Source organism: Ovis aries, chromosome 20, assembly GCF_016772045.2.
Source record: "Ovis aries strain OAR_USU_Benz2616 breed Rambouillet chromosome 20, ARS-UI_Ramb_v3.0, whole genome shotgun sequence".
In the NCBI taxonomy this organism is placed as follows: domain Eukaryota; kingdom Metazoa; phylum Chordata; class Mammalia; order Artiodactyla; family Bovidae; genus Ovis; species Ovis aries.
Window position 1 is genome coordinate 24,671,851 of NC_056073.1, and position 19,287 is coordinate 24,691,137.

At 42.0% G+C, this 19,287-nt stretch overlaps 1 long non-coding RNA gene across 1 annotated transcript in view; it reads right to left on the bottom strand.

Annotated features, from left to right (window-relative positions):
* Positions 1-7,248: 7,248 nt before the first annotated feature.
* Positions 7,249-19,287, bottom strand: part of LOC132658304 (uncharacterized) — a 39,574-nt gene continuing 27,535 nt past the window's right edge. Inside the window, exon 2 of the long non-coding RNA XR_009597736.1 lies at positions 7,249-12,174. This is a non-coding gene — a long non-coding RNA (uncharacterized LOC132658304). The remainder of the gene's footprint in view (positions 12,175-19,287) is intronic.

The following is a 19,287-nucleotide window of genomic DNA, read 5'->3' on the forward strand; positions in this document are numbered from 1 at the left end:
AGTGAATTGAAAAATAACTCATCTTGCATTGTAAATAAAATTTTAAAATTAGACAAACCCTGTAGTTTTCCATGTTGTATCATAATTTCTTAAATTCCAAAGGACTGACTCATCAGATGAATAAAATGATTTCATTAATCTCAAAGAAAAAAGGTCAGTAGTTCTATTTTCTTATTTTTCTCTATAAAATATTTCCAGATATTTTTCAATATCTGGATAGATCATGAGAGAGTGGCATGGTTGTGAACATCACCCATCATTCAGATTGCAGTAAGAAAAAGATGAGAACCTTGGGCTTATATTTCAACCCCATCTCTACATCAGTATTCTGAAACCCAGACTGCTCCTCAATCTCCAGGCAGTTCACCTGGACTAGACTTTCAGAAGAGCAGATGGTGTCAGGATCTAGAGGGACCCTCAGGTTGAGCAACAGGAAGGAGAGTGATATGGAGTCAAGAATAGATGACAGCCACAGATAAGTCCATGTGCTGACCTGTTACAAAGTTTCCCCAGAAATAGACTGATCATTTGTTAGGATAGTTATTTTTGGCCATACTGCATGGCATATGGGAACCTTAGTTCCCTAACCAGGATCAAACCCACACCCCCTGCAGTGGAAGCTCAGAGTCTTAACCACTGGACCACCAGGGAAGTCCTAGGAAAGCACTTTTAGACAACACGTCCAGCTACTCAGGGCCCAACTTAGACACTGACGTGATCATAGAATATAGGATTAAAGTGAAAGGTCACTTCATTCCCTTTAGATCTCATAGTGATTTTGTCCAGTCTAGAAGGCAGTGAAAATCAAGAGCCAGAAGGAAATAACCAAACCAAACCAAACAACACAAAAACAAACAACAAATTCCTTCTGATCTTTGTACTAGAGATGGTGAACAGATGTTCCTCAGATCACTGAGAAATGGCTTTAAGTAGTAATAATAGGAATTTAGAAACCTCATAATTTTGGTGCAGATGGGATGGAGAGCCCAGAGGATTCAAAATTTAGTGATAAATAGGGAAGCAGAGGTAGTAGATGAGGATATTTCCAGAGGAGAGAACTTGTTAACATGGGAATGGGTTATAATGATAAAGATCGTTCAAAGAACATTTGTTCTCAGCAGACACTAAAACAGGATAGATCTCATCCCTCTGGGCCAACACAAATTAATTTTCATGCCTCTTAAGATTTTGCAACTCTATGATTTTCTGTATGGTGTAATTAGATTTTGCTGCCAGATTTGTCCTAGGAAAGGTCATGAAATGGACATCTCTCAGAAGTGTTTCATCTTGGTCAAAGTCAGCCCCACTTCCTTATGCCTAGCAGGGCCATACATGGACACATAACCTAAGATTTGTGATTTGGGGACAAAATTTTCAGGATATTAAACAATGATCCTTACTGGCTGCATATTATAACTCTCTGAAGAGCTTTGCAAAAATTGCTGCTACACAGAAAGCTATAAAACACCATTGAAAGAAATTATGAAAAAAAAAGAAATTATGGAAGATGTTACTCAACAAAAGGAAACAAGTACTTGTTTGGATGTCTTAACACTGTTAAGATGGGAATATTCTTCAGATTTATATACAGAGTCAATGCAATTCCTATCAAAATCCAGTCTGGCCCTTTTATAGAAACTGACAAACTGATTCTAAAATTCACACGGAAATTCAGGGGACCTCAAATAGTCAAAACATTCTTGAAAAGAAGCAACAAAGTTGTTTAGGACTCACGATTCTTAATTTCAAACTTACCACAAAGCTACAATCATCAAGATTGTTTGGTACTAGTGTAAGATTAGACATACAAATCAATGGAAAAGAATTGAGTCCAGGAATAAACCTACATGGTCAGTTTACAAGAGTGCCAAGACATGCAGTGGGGAAAGAATAGTCTTTTCAACTGATGGTGATAGGACGTGTGCTATTGTGATTTATAATAAGATACGTTTGGTTGTCCTCCCTGTTTCTGGCACGAAACTTGTTGTGCATTGGTTATGAGTTCAAGTCCGCTTGTTTATGACTTAAGTTTTGATCTAAGAGTGATCTTGTTTATCTTGAGGAAGCTATGTCAAGACGATGTCATTGACATCTGTTGTGCATCAGCACTCAGGAGCTCAGCTATTGAGAGGAGCCGCTGGAGGTACTAATGGGTCAGAACATATGGAAAAGTGGCCAACACAGAATGGACATTTAAATTTTAAATACCAGGTATTTGTGAAGATTCACTGGGAGCGTTCAGTCTGGGCAAAGCTATTTGTTGATCAACGTAGCTCTCCGACAAGCTTAAGACACTGGCTCCTGGACTTCCCTGCTGGTACCATGAATAAGAACCTGTCTGCCTATGCAGGGGACACAGGTTTGATCCCTGGTCTGGAAAGATTCCACATGCCTTGGAGCAACGAAACCTTTGTGCCTCAATGACAGCCTGAGCTCTAGAGCCCACGAACCACAGCTTCTGAGCCTGTGAAGCCTGCACTTCTCCACAGGAGAAGCCACCACAACAAGAAGCCAGTGCACCGCAACTAGAGAAAGCCCTGGTGCAGCAACCAAGACCCAGTGCAGCCAAAAGTAATAATAATAATAGTAATAATAAAGACCCTGGCTCCTGCCGTGGCCACTCCTGATCAGCAGTGATGTTAAACTGTGCAGCAGTCTCAGGAAGAGAAAGGACATCTGTTCTTGCCTTGGAGAGGCTACTCCTCATAGGAGTGGTGCAAGCTGTGCAAGAGAGGGTCTCCGGAGCAGCCCACCTTCCTGGCCAACACTGGCAGCTTCACTCTGCTGGCATTGAGCTCTAGCAACAAAAGGGATTTTCTGTTTGCACTGGCAACTGGAAACCCACTCTTGATTGCCTGACTCTACTGAGAACTATAGAAAGGTACATCTCAACTAAATTTGGACTTCTTTTACCTCCCTTCTGCCTCAGGCAATAGTGTAATTTACCTATCATTGGATTGACGTATGAAATCTCTTTATTGGCTTATTAAGAGAAATTATCCCATACATTATTGGCTTGTGAAATATTACTATTTTAAATTATAATTACTGCCTTGAACCTGCGTTAAACAAATTATTGGCAAAGACAATCTTAGTCTCAGAGCAATCTTAGTCTCAGAGCATAACAGTCTCAGAGCATAATTTGCTGGGCAAAACAGAACTCCTCAAACCGTTGAAATATCCTAAGTGATGAGAGCCATAATGGTTTTTTGTTATGCAAATGAGGAGATATTTGGAATGAACCTAAGAATGGTCGCTGGTTGCCAGAAGAACCAACCCAGTGGATTGAATGTTGGGACTTTGAGTCCCAACTCTGAAAGGAACTCTGTCAAACTCTGGGGAGAGGAAAGGGGCTGGAGGTTGAATTGATTGCCAATAACCAGTGATTTAATCAATCGTGCCTAATTAATAAAGTCTCCTTAAAAACCCAAAAGGGCGAGTTCAGAAAGTAGATGGCTACAAGATGGGAAACTAGGGAGGTCTCACCTCTTCTCGTGAGCACATCATAATCACAACTGTTTGCGGAACAACCATCAGAGAAAAAAGACTGGAACCTACCAGAAAAAATCTCCTACGACTAAAAACTTAAGGAAGGAACCACAACGAGATGGGTAGGAGGGACGTACTTGCAATATAATCAAGTCCTATATCCCCAGGTGGTGACCCACAAACTGGAGAATAATTATATTACAGAGGTTCTCCCACAGGAGTGAGGGTTCTGAGCACCACATCAGGTTCCCCAGCCTGGGGGGTCCTGCGCTTGGAGGATGAGCCACCAGAGCATTTGGATTTAAAGGCTAGAGGGGCTTAGGAATCCCAAAGGACTAGAGGAAAAAAGGACTTCACTTTTAAAGGGCACTCACAAAATTTCACACTCTCTGGGACCCAGGACAAAAGCTAATGTGATAGGAGTCTGGGCCAGACCTCCCTGCTAGTCCTGGGGAGTCTTTGGAGATGCAGGGGGGCTGTGGCTCACATGGACACCAGCAGCAGCCACGTCGGGAGCTCCTTTACAGCATGGACACTGGTGCTGGGGGGAGCCACTGTGAAATCCCCCATCTAGCTTTTCAGCACCAAGACCTGGCTTCTGTAGCTGCCTACAGGCATCAGGGCTTGGGTTCCTCAGGCCAAACAACTAACTGGGTGGGGCTGCAGCTCCATCCATCAGCAGACAGACTGCCAAAGACTTCTTGAGCCCACAGAAACCCCAAGACATGCCTCTAGACGTGGCCCTGCCCACCAAAGGGACAGGACCCACCTCTATCCACCAGTGGGCAGACACCAGACCTGCCCTCCAGGAGGCCTGCTCTAGCCCCTAGACCAGTTTCTTCCACCAGGAGGTAGACACAGGGCAAAAGAAAAACCACAGTCCCACAGCCTACTGACCTATTCTGCCCACATCGGGCCAGACCCTGCTCTGGGGCCAGCTGGGCCCTGGCCATGAGTTTGGGACACCCTGAACTCCATACCCAACTGTGTCAGGATTCAGCCTCCCACATCAGAGATCTGACGCCAGAGCTCTGGAATCCCTGGGGCCTGCAGCCAGACTCCAGGACCCGGCTCTGCCTGTGGGGGGCAACAGCCCTGGATACTTCTAAACCCTGATACCCACAAGTGAGCCAGCAGTAGCCTCAGAGCCCCCTGGGGTTCTGCAGTCAGCCACCTCATGACCTGGCTCCACTACCCAGTAGCTGGCAGCCTCTGCATAAGGCAGGGCCTGGTAACCAACCAGACTAGGGGACAACCAGGCCTACAGACTGCCCACAAAGTCAGCCTGCCACAGCAGAATGACCCATGCAGCTCTCCTAGGAGGAACCCTTAGAACATATAGCTTGGGTGACAAGAAAGGAGTCTATTGCTAAGACACATAGTATGTCCCCTACCGAGAGCGACTTCTCCAAGGTTGGGAAATGTAACTGACCTACCAGATACATGAAAATGCAAAGAGTAATTTAGGCAAAATGAGGAGGCAGAGGAACATGTTCCAGGCAAAGGCTCAGGATAAAGCCCTAGAAGAAGAACTAAGTGAAGTGGAGGTGGGCAGGCTACCTGAGAAAGAATTAAGAGTAATGACTGTAAAGCTCGTCAAAGAGCTCGGGAGGAGTGTGGTGATCCAAGGACCCCAAGGACAAAAGAGCAGATAAAACCAAGGAGGGTCTTGGAATGCAGGAATGGAAAAACCAGACCCTTGTCCTTCCCTCCCCCATGTTGTAACTATTAATAGAACAGTATAACCTGTCTCCTGTCCTACCCCACAGGGAGAAGGTATTTGCCTTACTCTTCCCCCACCCAGTACACATGCCTCATCCAATCAGCAAACGACCCACAAGACCCCATCCCACTCCTTGTACCCTGAGTACAAAAGTGGACTAAGGACCCCTGTTCAGCGTCAGTTCTTCCTTGAGCTGGCCCGCTGTTCTAGCAGCGTCTCCCACTCTAATAAACTTCATTTCCCTCTCGTTCTGTCTCATGTCTGGAAATTCTTTTCCAACTCATGCCCAGATCACACCATTTTTGGTGGCCCATATGGGGACTTGGGGTCTCTTCCCTGCCTCCTCACTTCTCCTTTCTCATAGGGACCCTCTGCGAACAGGCAAGTGCTGTGGAAGCAACTGAGGAACTCTGGCCAGGGTTACCCTCTGGTGTGTTCCAAAGGCCCCACTGCTCACTGCGCCCCAGAAGCTGCCACCCAAATGGGTGAGGGTCTCTTTCCTTGTCTTCTTTCCAACTGAGGACTAGGCCAACCAATACTGTGTGGGCACGGGTCAGGCACTTAAAAACCATTAGGGTGCCTGCCACATGAAGACTCCCTTGTGAGAATAAGGGGGACACGGAACAGATCAGGCCACAAGGGCATCCACCCCCAGCAAGACAACTTCCATGTACTGTGTCAGGCACATAGCGGTTGAAGCAAAACAGAGACCATCATCCCCTGGCCACCCCTTCCCTGATGGGGTTGTAAGGCGGATTCTTCAGCCTTCTTCTCTGTGACGTACACATCTTTCCCTTTCGGTCCAGACTGATTTACAGGAGCCTAGGTGTTGCCTCTGAGACATCCCAAGAGCGCCTTCCACATTTCAGGGAATCGCCAAATGGTGAGTCACCCGGTTGCTCCCAGGAATCTCTGTCTCTCTTTGCCCGGGTCACATGGTGCCCTAGCTGCACGGTTCTCAGCGGTCACCTCTCACTTGTTGGACGCGACTGTTGGGATGGTCGGCCATTTTTGTGCCTTTAGTTGCACGGAGATGTAACTGAGACAAAAAGCGATGCCTTTTTGCCGTTGGTGACGCTCAGTACCCTCCTTCTACAGCATATAGGCTAAGGATGGGTTCTGGTATGTCTTGGGAGCCTCTCTCAGATTCACCCCTTGGCTACATTCTCAGAAACTGGAAAATTTTGACCCTGCAAAAGGCCTGGCCTCAGTACAAACTGCACCCCCTCCCCCGCAAAACGGCCTCTGAATGGCACACTAGCTTTTGTCAAAAGCAGGGAAAGGACTCAGAGTTTCCCTACGTTCACTCCTTTGTGGCCCTCAGTCAGAATCCAGATTTGAGGGACTCACGCCACATGTGTCTTTCTGCGGCCGCCCTATCTCCTGTCGCCCTCTGTTTCTCTCCATCAGATTTCCTAGATAACCTCTGCTCTACCTTTCATATCCACATGATCTCTAAGAAAGGCTTCTGAGGTTCCCTTTGGTCCAGGTCTTTCCCCTATATTCAAAAGCCTGAAGGATCATAAACTCTCCTCTATGCTTCAAAACTAGTTCTTTTTGCATATGCAATTAAAGACAACTAGCTTGTTAAAAAGCCTGCCTAAGGAAAAGCTTGAAGTTAACCCTTTCCATGTCCCTGAAATACACAGCCCACTTTGCCTGAGATCTCAGCCTTGGGCAAATTAGAACTTAAAAAAAAAAAAGTGTGGGGGGGATGTCAAAGAGATATTTTAAATCTCAAGTGGGAAACTATGAGATCTCTGTCTGTCTGTCTGTCTGGATTTATGCATGTCTCAGTGTGTCTTTTGTTTTTTTTTAAATAATATTGCTGAAGTTGTAAATGAGTTCGGATTTAACTGGCCTAAAGAAAAGTAAGTGCTTACAAATCAGACAATTCTAAATACAAGAGAAATTAACCAAAATGAATTTCAGATTCATGTGAACTGGGAAATATTCAATATTAAATATCTAGTATAAATGTTTGTTTGCTAATCTAATATATACATGTCTAAGAGCTGCTAACATTAGGCATAATATTTTCATTGTGCCTAGGTTTATTTTAAGTTAAATACTGTTATATTGTTATCTCTGTTACAAGTTTGTCAGCAAGGAAAGTAACTCGAGTGAAGAAACTTAAAAAAAAAATGTAAGTGATATATGAGCTTTTAGATAAACTCTGTTAAGATTAAAAATGTCTGTCTAAAACAGTCTACCTAGATTTTGGTAACCTGAATTTCTAGGGTTGTGCTAAACCAAGTGACAGAAGTTTATTGAATAGCTAGGTCATTTTCAAATAAAATAAGATTCTGAAACATTCATTACTGAATACTAACTTCCTCTTACAGAGAAACTAAAGATTTTGGACTATTAATGAATAATGTTTGATGCCATCCTGACGCCATTTTAGAAATTATCACTGGTACTTATGTTCATCAATCTATAGAATGCTAATATAAAGGTCAGTTCTTGGTTGCTTACGGAAGGTAGGATGTGTGTTTTCAAGAAGGTATGAGGAATGAAATTACATTTTATGAAGGGAAAAGGAAATAGGTCTGACTTACACGTGGCTGTTTCAGGATGGGAGAACAAATAGGTATAGAAAGCGATAAGAAGGCTTGATGGAAAGTGCACCCCAAGGGAAGAGCAGGGCAAATACCTTCTCCCTATGGGGTAGGAGGGGAGACAGGTTATACTGTTCCATTAATAGTCACAACATGGGGGAGGGAAGGACGATAAGGGTCTGGTTTTTCCATTTCTGCATTCCAAGACCCTCCTTGGTTTTATCTGCTCTTTTGTCCTTGGGTCACCACAAGGAGAGGAGATGCATAGAGCAAGAAGTTAGGTGTTTTTAACAAAGAGTTAGTAAATGTAAATAAAAACCAAACACAGATGAAGAATACAATAACTGAAATGAAAAAATAAGACTAGAAGGACTCAATATAGACTAAATGATAGAGGAACAGATAAGTGATTTGGAAGATAGAGTCGGGGAAATCACTGCCACTGAGCAGAAAAAAGAAAAGAGAATGAAAAAAATTAGGAGTTTAAAAGCCCTCTGGGGAAACATCAAGTGCACTAATATTTGCATTACAGGGGTCCCAGAAGGAGAAGAGAGAAAGGAGTTGAGTATATATTGAAGACATAATAGCTAAAAAAATCACCTAATGTGAGAAAAGAGACAGTCACCCAAGTCCAGGAAGTGCAGAGGGTCTCATATAGGATTAACCCAAAAAGGAATATAACACAAAACACTGTAATCAAAATGACAAAAATTAAAGATAAAGTGAGAATATCAAAAGCGAAAGGGAAAAGCAACAAATAACATGCGAGAAAAACTCTGCAGGCCACAAAGGAGTGGCATGATATATTTAAAGTGATGAAAGGGGAAAACCTACAATCAAGAATACTCTGCTCAGCAAGGCTCTTGTCCAGATTTGCTGGAGAGATTAAAAGCTCTACAGACAATCGAAAGCTAAAGGAATTCACTAAACCAGCTTAACAACAGATGTTGAAGGAACTTCTCTAGGTGAAAAAGAAAGGGCCATAACTAGATGCAAGAACACTGCAAGATGAAAGAACTGATTGATAAAGGTAAACAGACAGAAAGAAATCATGCGTGGAAATCACCCACGCACAAAGCTGTTAGAAAGGTTAAAGGACGAAAATTGTAAAAATCATCTATATCCACAATAAGCAATTAAGGGATACATAAAACAATCAGATGAAAAATATAATTATCAAATAGTAATTGTGAGGGGAGGAGAGAACAAATCAAATGCAGTCTCTCTCTATATATATAGATTGCCCAATAAAAACCTCATGGTAACCGCAAACCAAAAATCTATAAGCTGTACACAAAAAAGAAGAAAGGAATTCAAATACTACAGACAGTCATCAAATTACAAAAGAAGAAAAGAAAAAAACAAAGACCTATAAAAACAACCCTCAAATAACAAAAGGGCAAAGAACATACATATCAATAGTTACCGTAATGGACTAAATGCTCCATTCAAAAGACATAGAGTGGCTGAATGGATATAAAAACAAGACCTGTGGGACTTCCCTGGTGGTCCAGTGGTTAAGACTCTGCACTTCTAATGCTGGAGGGACGGGTTCCTTCCCTGGTTCGGGAACTAAGATCCCACATGCCTCTTGGTGTGGCCAAAAAAAAACAACAAAACAAAACAAGACCCGTGTATATAAATTACCTACAAGGCAGTCAGTTCAGATCTAAAGACACACAGACTGAAAGCGAGGGGAGAGAAAAAGGTATTCCATGCAAATTGAAGTGAAAAAGAAGGCCTGAGTAGTAATACTTATATTAGACAAAAGGGACTTTAAAATAAAGACTGTTACCAGAAGCAAAGAAGGACACTACGTGATGATCGAGAGATCAATCCAGAGAGCAAGGAGGGTGGCACGCCCGGGAGGCACAGAAGTTCCATGCCCTTTCCCAGCACACAGCCCTAGGCATCTCTTCCATCTGGCTATTCCTGTGTTACATCTGTCGGCTGAAAAAAAAAGTGCACAACTCAAGAGCTGTGAGTTCAGTTTTATTTGGAGCAAGTGAAGACTATAGCCATGGAGACAGCTTCTCACGTAGCTCTGAGGAACTGCTGGGAAGAAATAGGGAGAAAGAAAGAAAGAAAGTGAAGTCGCTCAGTCGTGTCCAACTCTTTGCAACCCCGTGGACTGTAGCCCGCCAGGCTCCTCTGTCCATGGGATTCTCCAGGCAAGAATACTGGAGTGGGTTGCCATTTCCTTCTCCAAGAAATAGGGAGGGAGGTGAGTAAAAGCATGATTTGGTAAGGGAGTCCATGCAACCAAGCACAGGTCTCAGTGGAAGGCTGCTGCTAATCATGAGGAGCAGACGCTTCTGGTAATGATTTTGGTGCTCTTCTAGATATGAGAAGACATATACATTTTCTTCTGAAAATCACTATCTAAAAGCCTGTTCTGCCTGTTTTTCCAGAACAAAGAATGCCTCATTCGTGATCTCTGTCCTGAACTCCTTTCAGGGTAAAAGGTCAGTGACTGCAGTGGCTAGTGACTTAACTCTTGTAGAACTAGATAAAGAGGGACTTTTTTTTTTCGTTAACGTATCCTTTTATAAGAAACCAGTAATATAGTAAGTAAGTGTTTTCCTGAATTCTGAGAGCTGCTCCAGCATTGCATAAAACTCAAGCAGGGGGTTGTGGGAACTTCTGATCGACAGCCAGAGACCAGGTGATAATCTGTACAGGCTTTTGGCATCTGAAATATGGAGGGGACAGTCTTATGGGACTGAGCCCTCAACCTATGGGTCTGATAATGAGCTGAGCTGTAGGACACTTACATGGTGTCAGAAAATTGCTTGGTGACATAGGGGGAACACTCACACACTGGAATTAGGTGCAGAATCAGAAATAGTGATCAGCTGGTGACCAGAAATGAGATCAGAATCAGGATTATAAAATGACTGGATATCCATATGCAGAAGAATGAAGTTGGACTCCTACCTCATTCCATATATAAAATTAACCTCAAACATCAATACATCAAAAGCACAAATGTAAGACGTCAAACTAAAGCTGTAGAAGAAAGCATAGGTGTAAATGCTTATGATTTTGAATTGAGCAATGGTTTTTTAGACTGGATACCAAAAGCACAAGCAATAAGAAAAAAATAGATATATAGTACTCCATCAAAATTAAAACCTTTTGCACAGCAAAGAGCACTATAAAATGAAAAGACAACTCACCAAAAGCTGGGAGAAAATATTTATAAATCATATATCTGTAAATCATATACTAGATATTGCTGCTTAGTTGCTAAGTTATGTCTGACTCTTTGTGACCCCGTGGACTGCAGCCCTCTAGGCTCCTCTGCCCATGGGATTTCCTGGGCATGAATACTGGAGTGGGTTGCCATTTCCTTCTCTAGGGGATATTTCCAGATCAGGGATCAAACCTGCGTCTCTTGGATTGGCAGGTGGATTCTTTACTACTGAGCCACCAGTAAAGCCCATGTTAGATATCAATTATCTTAGATATATTAGCTATCTTCCTTCCTGGAGAAGGAAATGGCAACCCACTCCAGGATTCTTACCTGGGAAATCTTATGGACAGAGGAGCTTGGCAGGCTCCATCCATGGGATTGTAAATAGTCAGATATGACTTAGCAACTAAATATACACACACACACACATCAATAAATCTAACTCTGATATCCAGAATATATAACGACTTTTACCACTCAACAATAAAAAGACATATAACTCAATAGGAGAATAGATGAGGAATTTGGATAGACATTGCTCAGAAGATACACAAATGGAAATAACACTTGAAAAGAGGTCCTACATTATTAGTCATAAAGGAAATGCAAATAAAAACCACAATGAGATACTACTTCTTCATACCCATTAGGATAACTGTAACTGTAAAGACAGATAATATCAAGTGTTATTGAGGAGAAAGTGGGGAAACTGTAACCCTCATAAGTTGCTAGTTGGGATGTAAAATAATGCAGCCACTTAAGAAAGCAGTTTGGCAGTTTTTCAAAAACCTAAACATAGTGTGACTATCTGACCCAGTAATTTGACTCCTACATGTATACGCAAGAGAACTAAAAACATACATCCACACAGAAACTTGCATACGAATGTTCATAGCAGTAGGATTCATAATAGCCAAAATGGAAACAATCCAAACGTCCACCAAGTGATGAATGGATAAACAAATCGTGGTATAATAATGCAATGGAATACTGCCACTGTGCTGTTCAGTCTCTCAGTGGTGCATGACTCTTTGCAACCCCACAGACTGTAGCCTGCCAAGCTCCTCCGTCTATGGGATTTTTCAGGCAAGAATTCTCGAGTGGGTTTCCATTTTCTCCTCCAGGGGATCTTCCCAGATCAGGGATCAAACCAGTGTCTCTTGCGTTGCAGGCAGATCCTTTACCACTGAGCCACCTGGGAAGCCCTGCAAAGGAATATTATTCAGTCATAAAAAGGAATGATGTAGAAATTCATGCCATAGTATGACCTTGAAAATACGATGCTAGGTGAAAGAAGTCAGTCACCAAAGGCCACACACTGTATGGCTGCATTTCTATGAAATGCCCAGAATAGGCAAAACCCATAGAGATGGAAAGTTGGTTAGTGTTTGCCAGGGTTTAGGAGAAGGAAGGAATGGGCAGTCAACAGGTGTAAGTTTCCTTTTGGGAAGATGAATGTTCTTCATTTATTAGTGGAGATGGTTGCACAACTTTGTGAAGACACTAAAACCACTCAGTTGCATATTTTGAGAGTGTGAATTTTATGGTATGTAAATTATATCTCAAAAAATTCCATGAAAAAATACTGATAACTATTCTTTACTCAGATCAACCAAATCCAAATATCTAGAGATGAAGCTGCTGCTGCTGTTGCTGCTGCTAAGTTGCTTCAGTCATGTCTGACTCTGTGCCACCCCATAGACGACAGTCCACCAGGCTCCGCCGCCCCTGGGATTCTCCAGGCAAGAATACTGGAGTGGGTTGCCATTAGAGATGAGGCTAGGGCATTTAAAATTTTAAAAACTATCTTGTGATTCTGAACACTGGGGGTTTGTAACCCACTGCATTGACCATCAGGCACTTCCCTGGTGGTCCAGTGGTTAAGATTCTGCGCTTCCAGTGCAGGGGATGTATTGGATTCAACCCCTGGTTGGGGAACTAAGATCCCACACGCTGTGTAGCGTGCTCACCACCACCCCCCGCCCCCCAAAAAATCAATCTTTTTAAATTGTGATCTTGTTGGTAGACATTAGCAAGATTCTTTGACTGTCCCTGGCTCAAATGGTAATTTTGAAGGGGACAGTTGGTAGGAAAATGTCTCAAGTAATTGAACCTAGGTCTCCTGCATTGCGGGTGGATTCTTTACCAGTTGAGCCACAAGGGAAGCCCAAGAATACTGGGGTGGGTAGCCTATCCCTTCTCCAGGGGATCTTCCTGACCCAGGAACTGAGCTGGGGTCTCCTGCATTGCAGGCAGATTCCTTACCAACTGAGCTATCAGGAAAGCCCCAAGTAATTGTAACTAAAACTCACCGTACAGGTATCAGAATTCACCAGTGCTATCAACAAAAGGACATATTGTTTCATTTTGTGGTAATGTGTTTTTTAAAAAGTTTTCCCCAGTGCTAGTCAATTAGCATGTTCTTGCATGTTCTCCCTGTTGCAATATCATGGAAAATTTTTCAAAAGATGTAACATTACTCTTAATTACAGTGTCACTATAATGATCTGTGATCCACACAGTCAAAGGCTTTCGCATAGTCAATAAAGCAGAAGTAGATGTTTTTCTGGAACTCTCTTGCTTTTTCCAGGTGTTCTTTGGAAGAACTGATGCTAAAGCTGAAACTCCAATACTTTGGCCACCTCATGCAAACAGTTGACTCATTGGAAAAGACTCTGATGCTGGGAGGGATTGGGGGCAGGAGGAAAATGGGACGACAGAGGATGAGATGGCTGGATGGCATCACCGACTCTATGGACGTGAGTTTGAGTGACCTCCGGGAGCTGGTGATGGACAGGGAGGCCTGGCGTGCTGCGATTCATGGGGTCGCAGAGTCGGACACGGCTGAGTGACTAAACTGAACTGAACTGATAATGATCTGTAATGTCAGAATTGTATCTTTTAAAATCTACTTCAGCTTCAGAGTTCACACTGGGAGAGCTATGGTGACCCCTAGCTCTGAGGATTTCCCTTTGAACTCCAGAGTGGGACGCAGACTTCAGATCATGAGGCTGTCCTAAGGGTGAAATGCTTTTTTTTTTTTTTTAAATAGATTTTTATTTATTTTTGGCTGCGCTGGGTCTTCACTGCTGCATGCAGGTTTTCTCTAGTTGCAGCGAGCGGGGTCTGCTCTCGACCGTGGTGCAGGGGCTTCTCATTGCAAAGGCGTCTCTGGTTGCAGGGCAGTCTCAGTAGTAGTTGCACAGGGCCTGAGTTGCTTCGCAGCACGTGGGATCTTCCCAGATCAGGGACGGAACCTGTGTCCCCTGTGCTGGCGGGTGAATTCTTAACTACTGGACCACCAGGGAAGCCCCAGGTGAGGCGCTCTAAGGGAGCACAGGCTAAACTATTTCACCTATCCTAAGCGAAGGCAAGAGCCCCAAAGGCCAAGTAGTTTTTAAATTTACTTTGTCATTTGCTTAATATTCCCACTTAATTCCAAAAGGAAGTTGAAGTAGTTTGATTGTTTATCTAAGAAAGTAGAATAAGCAAAGCATTCATTTTCCGGCATGGTTCCTTATGCAGAGAGATATGAGCCTAATAAATCCACTTAACCTGGATATTATGTATAATTTTGGAAAATGATTGTTTTCTTCATGGTCTAGTCCTGTGATGAGAAGCAGCAGGAACAAAGCTACGCAGATGTAATAGCAAAGCTCTTGTATACTCTACTGGGAAAGGCCTTGGCTCTGCTAAGATACCAGAATTATATACACCTTTTTATTAGACAAGTTTAGCACATTTAACTAATAACCTTTCTGAAGCATGTAAGTCTCTAAATAATGGCTTTCAAACATTTACTCTTCTATCAATAAGCATAATAGATGGAATGCAAAACTCTCCTGAGATCTATCAGAGTCACCCAAAAGAACTCTACCTGTAACTTTGCTATCTGTACTCCTTACAAGAAAGCGTATCAGCATTGAAGTAAGTAAAAGCAATGTTATTAATATTGAATCCAGACTTCTGTTCATTGTACTAGTCTTTGCTAATATTGAATTATACTAATTACATTAATATTTAATGTGGGGATAGGTTCAATAGAAATGCAATTAGGACAATTGATTGAGGTAGGTTCAATACTGGGGCAATACAGAATCTATTGAATTTAGAATTACCCTAATAATAAGATCAGTTTAGACAAGCTTCTTGCTAGATACTTCTGACCTAGCCATGATGGAAAAGCTGGTACCATACAGCCCTCTCACTATAAATAACCACAGAACTAGATAAGGTACATAAAATAGACTGGGCAACAGTCTGGGGGGACTTTCCTGAAAGAAGGAAAAGAAACAAAGTAAGTTACATGTACACATAAAAAACTTCACTGGTGAATTATCTCAAACATTTAAAGAGAAAATAATATTAATCCTATGTATCTTTTGTAGAAAACAGAGGAGGAGGGAACATTTACAAACTCGTTTCATGAGACAAGAGTTACTCATATCAAAACAAAAAAAACAAAAAACAAAAAATGGTGGGGGACTTCCTTGGTGGTCCAGTGGCTAAGACTCCACGCTCCCAATGCAGGATGCCTGGGTTCGATCCCTGGTCAGGGAACTAAGATCCCCTATGCCACAACTAAGACCTGGTACAGCCAAATAAATTCATTAAATAAATTAAAAGAATTTTAAAAAAAGGCATTACAAAAAAATCCCCCCAAACTGCTGACCAATATGATCCAGAACATAGATATAGAAGTCCTTAACAAAATTTTAGCAAATTGAGCACAGCCATACAGAAGAATAATTATCATGATCAAATGGGGTTTATTCCAGGAATGCAATGTTAGCTTAACATTTGAATACAAATTAATGTAATTTAATAGAATCAAGAAGAAAACTCACGTGATCATCTCCACACAGGAAAAGCATTTGACAAAATATAACACTCATTCACAGTAAACTGTCTCAGCAAACACAGAATAATAGGAACCTTTCTGTTCATAATGTACATATCTGACAAAGGACTTTTATCCAGAATATATGAGCAACTCTTATGACTCAAAAGTAAAAAAATGAACAAATCAATTTTTTCAAAAAAGTAGTCAAAAAGGACTTCCCTGGTGATCCAGTGGTTAAGAATCTGCCTGCTAATGCAGGGGACACAGTTTTGACCCCTTGTCTAGGAAGATTCTACACGCCATGGGGCAACACGTACCACAGCTGCTGAGTTCCTGCGCTGCAACTGCTCAAATCAGCGTGCTATGGAGCCCGTGCTCTGCAGCAAGGGAAGGCTCCCCAATGAGAAGCCCGAGATCCTCAATGAAGACCCAGCGCAGCCATAAATAAACAAATATAAAACAAAAATAAAAGTCAAGAAGACTTCTGCTTTCAGAAAAATGGGGTAGACTTACTTTTACCTTACTCCTCTGCTAAGTACAGCTAAAAACTCTGGGCATTCTATATAACGCAAAGATAAAGAGACTCTGAAAGGTGGGGAAAGGAAGACCAGCCATAGACTTCAGGAAGTGAGGAACAAGGTGGTGAATTCCCTGGGTTTTCTTTTCTCTTTTTCTCTCACACACACCACACACCACACACACACATACTCTAGAAAAGCCTACTGGCTCTAGCCAAAGACCCAAAGGGACAACCTGAGTCTGGTTCCAGCTGTTCAACATTTTTTTGGTATGCTGTGAGGAATAAATCACCTATCCAGCCTAAACTTTGATGAAGTTTAACAAAGAACCCTAATACAACTTAAAACTATTTCCCCCCCACCGAGACCAAAACTCTACTTTCTTATCTCAGCTTCCTTTCCTTAGGAAGAATTCCTTAAAGAAGAAATTCTTCTCTTTTCTTTAATTGTGTCAGCCATGCTTGCCCCACTTTTTCAGTGCTTAGCCTGTATCCTGTATTGCACCTCCTCAACATCCATTTTACTGAGCTATAATTTGCTTCAATATGCATACCTTTTAAATGCATAATCTGATAAGCTCTGATGAATACATATACCAATGAAATCATAACTGCAATCAATATATACAACAAAGCCCAACCAGATGTAATAAATTACCTGGCAAGAGAGAAAAGGACATTGTATTAGGAAATCTGACTTTCTTCCTAGAGCATTCAGGGTTACCTGTTCCAAAGGCGCAGGGTTGTACTAGGGTGTGTGCTGGGCAGTTTGCAGCTTAGCATTAGTAGGAAAATGTTCAGTTGGTTCAGGGAAGTCCTTCCCTCTTGACAGTCTATCTCTTAGCCCCACGTGTTTTTTGGTCATTATATTTGCATTTTCACTACAGTTTTTACACTTTGGGGTCTGGCTTTTTTCACTGAGCATAATGGTTTCGCGTGTATGTCACGGTTATCTGTGGTTTGTTCCTTTATATTGCTGAGTAGTATTCTATTGTACACATATACACCACATTTTGTGTATCGACTCACCAGGTGAAAGACATTTGGGTTGTATCCTGTTTGGGCTATCACTGTGAATAAAACTGCAATGATCATTCATGGAAAAAGAAATGATGGCACAGAAGTGTGTTTACTGACAGAGAAAAACATTCATGACAAATTGCTAAATGAGAAAAAAAAAAAGGTTACAGAACAGTTAATACAATATGGACCCAATTTTGTAAAGAATATACCTGGTCAATGAGTAAGTGCATAGAAAAAAGCCCCAAATGTGTGTGTGTGTTGGCTATGCCTCGTGGCATGCGGGACCTTAGTTCTCCCATCAGGGATCGAACCCATGCCCCCTGCATTAGAAGCATGGACTCTTAATCACTAGACCCCCAGGGAAGTCCTGAAAGCCCCAGATGTTAAATGTTAATGATGGTTATCTCTGGGTGTTGAGATTACATGATTTTTAAATTAAAAAACAATAAAGTGGGGAAAAGACTGTAATAGGCACTTCACAAAGGAGGAGTTGCCAATAAGCACACGAAAACTGATCTTTGTTCATCCAGGAAAAGCGGTTCAAGTCACCACGCATGCCACGACTGACAGCGCCAAGCGTGGGCCAAGATGCTGAGCAACAGAACCTCATATGTTCCTGGCGGGAATGTGAAACTGTGCAGCCACTTTGGAAACTGGTCTGGCAGTTTCTCGTAAAGTTAAACATGCACCTACCCTATGACCGAGCAAATACACCTCTAGGTATTTACCCAGGAGGAATGAAAACATTGAACACAGAAAACACTTGTGCATGAACATTCACAGCACCTTTATTCCTAACACAGAATGTTCTAGGAAGAAAATCACATTTCAAAAACTTGTTCTCTTTTCCTAGTCCAGGCTTTAACGAGTAGAAGAGCAACAAGCTAGAATCAACTCAAATGTCCATCAATAGGAGAATGACTAAGCACAATGAATCCTTCCATACAAAGGAATACTTCATCAATAAAAAATTTTAAAAAAGAAAATCATTTCTGATACACCGACACAAGGATGGGTCTCAATAGCATTCCGTTGAGTAAAAGAAGCCAGGTACAAAGAGATCCATATTGATTCCGTCTGTAGCAAAAAATAAATAAATAAATCAGAGCAGTGGCTGCCTGTGGAGTGGGGTGGGAGATGGAAGGGGTTGACATGGATGCAGCTGACAGATATCTGGGGGGTTATGGCAGTATTCTGTATTGTGATGGGGTATGGGTTACATAGACAGATGTGACTGCTGAAACTCAGAACTGCGCTCAAGACTGGTCTTTTCACTGTACAGGAGTTATACTTCAATAAACATGGGGGAAATCTAAAAGAAACAAACCTTTTCGTTAATACAAATTCAAACATATGAAACAATAGAAAGTATACTTTTATAAGTACTCCATCATATTGGAGTAATGTTTTGCTGACTTCTGTGACTGGTAATAAATTGCTTAAGACATGCATCACAACTGATTCCCCATTCATTCATGAGCCAAGAATGATTGTGTATTGATTTTCTCATAAAAGCCTTCCTCCTCCTTTGTTATGTCTCAGGGTTAGAGAAATTTCTCAAATTTTAGAAAGGTAGAATTTTCTAGCCTTCTCAAGGATTTCAATGAAATGTCAGAATTTGACCTATTGACACCTAATTTTTAAATGTGGTCATTTTTAAATACCAGCAGGTCTTCATTTTTTTGGTCAAACAAGAGATGGCAAGGGTGAATGTCGACATTCTAGGAATCAGCGAACTAAGATGGACTGGAATGGGTGAATTTAACTCAGATGACCATTACATCTACTACTGCAGGCAGGAATCCCTCGGAAGAAATGGAGTAGCCATCATGGTCAACGAAAGAGTCCGAAATGCAGTACTTGGATGCAATCTCAAAAACGACAGAATGGTCTCTGTTCATCTCCAAGGCAAACCATTCAATATCACAGTTATCC